The following is a 2,168-nucleotide window of genomic DNA, read 5'->3' as shown; positions in this document are numbered from 1 at the left end:
CTCTCGTTGGTGCGGTGGTTCATGCAGATCAGGCACGGCATCTTGCCCTTCACCTGCCGCGCCCCCGCCGCCGGCGCCGCCTTGCCCAGCTTGCGCAGGAGGGTGTTGAAACGCGACTTCTCCTTCACCGTCTTGGCGCACAGGATCTCCGCTTGCCCCATCAGCGTCAGCTCGTCCCCCGCGTTCAGCGTGAAGTTGTAAACCTCGCTGTCCTCGCTGAACTCCCCCGACACCACCTGCCCGCGACAGCCCCAAGGTGGCACCCGCTGCCCTGCCCTGGGCTCCCGACACCCCAACACTGCCCTTGATATACCACCAGCATCCCCTGATGCCCCACCAGCATCCCATGACATCCCACCACCATCCCCTGATGTCCCATCACCGTCCCTGACATCCCACCACCATTCCTGACATCCCACCACCATCCCTGACATCCCCCCACCATCCCTGACGTCCCATCACCGTCCCTGGCATTCCATCACTATCCCTGATGTCCCACCACCACCCCTGATGTCCCACCACCATTCCTGACATCCCACCACCATCCCTGACGTCCCATCACCATTCCTGACATCCCATCACCATCCCTGACATCCCACCACCAATCCCTGACGTCCCATCACCATCCCTGGTGCTCCACCAGCACTCCCTGCTGTCCCGCTGTCCTCTCCTGATGTCCCAGCCCTGTCCCCTGCTTTCCCACGCTCTCCCCTTTATTCCCCCCACCCTGCAGTGGTGTCCTCCCAATCCCCCCAATATCCACCACTCACCCCTGGTGTCCCACCCCAACCTTCTCTGTCCCACCATCCTCTCCTGATGTCCCACCAACCCCCAAAGCCCCTGTCCGCTCACCCCCACTCCCCTCCTTGCCCCACCACTGTCCTCGCTGTCCCCTGCCATCCCACCACCCCTCCCTGCTGTCCCACCAGTGTCCCCTGCTGTCCCCAGGACCTTCACGCTGAAGGTGATGGCCTCCATGACGAAGATGCGGTCTGGGAAGGTGCTGGCCACCTCCTCCACGCTGTTGAAGTACTGCACGGGCTCGCGGAGGTCCCGGTCCTGGTCCAGCAGCTTGAACTTCCCTGCGGGGACCCCCGAGGTGAGAGGGGGCCCGACTTCTCACAGGGACCTGCTGTCACCCCCCTGGGGCCTTTCATGGGGGACAGCCACCCCTGAGGCAGCCTGGGGTCCCCACCACATCTCTGGGGGCTTTGCCAGGGGCCAAGTGCTGCAAGGGGACCCCAGAGCAGCCCCCGGGGGGTTTCTGGTGGGACAAGGCACGGGGTCCATGGGATGCACCCCCAGAGCTGCAGGGACCCCCAAAAGCGTTCCTGGGAGTGCCCAGAGCAGCCCAAATTGCCAGGGGTGCCCACTGCCCCCCAAAATCCCATCCCAGCCCTGCCAGGGCACAGAGACCCCACAGATCGGGTGGGAGAGACACCGGGAAGGGAGCTGCAGGGACCCCCAGGGAAGGGCGGGAACGGGAACGGGGAAGGGCAGGAACGGGAATGGGGAGAGGAGGAATGGGGAAAGGCAGGAACAGGAATGGGGAACAGGGAAAGGCAGGAACAGGAGCGGTGAAGGGCAAGAATGGGAGCTGGAAAGGCAAGAACGGGAACGGGGAGAGGAGGAACGGGGAAGGCAGGAACGGGAACGGGGAAAGACAGGAACGGGAATGGGGAACGGGGTAAGGCAGAAATGGGGAAGGGCAGGAACGGGAGCGGGGAAAAGGCAGGAACGGGAATGAGGAAAGGTAGGAGCAGGAGCGGTGAAAGGCAAGAACGGGAGCTGGAAAAGGCAAGAACGGGAACGGGGGGAGCAGGAACGGGGAAGGGCAGGAACGGGAACGGGGAAAGACAGGAACGGGGAAGGGACAGGCACGGGAACAGTGAAAGGCAAGAACGGGAGCTGGAAAAGGCAGGAACGGGAACGGGGCAGGACAGGAACAGGAGCGAAAAAGGGCAGGAATGAGAATGGACAGGAATGGGAACGGGGAAGGCAGGAACGGGAGCGGGGAAAGGCAGGAACGGGAATGGGGAAGGCAGGAACGGGAATGGGGAGAGCAGGAACGGGAATGGGGAGAGCAGGAACGGGAGCGGGGGAGCTGCAGCCCCAGCGCAGCCGCCTCCACCGGCCCCGGCTGCCGGGCACGGACCTGAGGGGGATAT

Source organism: Geospiza fortis, unplaced genomic scaffold, assembly GCF_000277835.1.
Source record: "Geospiza fortis unplaced genomic scaffold, GeoFor_1.0 scaffold150, whole genome shotgun sequence".
Lineage (NCBI taxonomy): Eukaryota > Metazoa > Chordata > Aves > Passeriformes > Thraupidae > Geospiza > Geospiza fortis.
The sequence above is the reverse complement of the archived record's forward strand: the minus strand, read 5'-3'. Positions refer to the sequence as shown.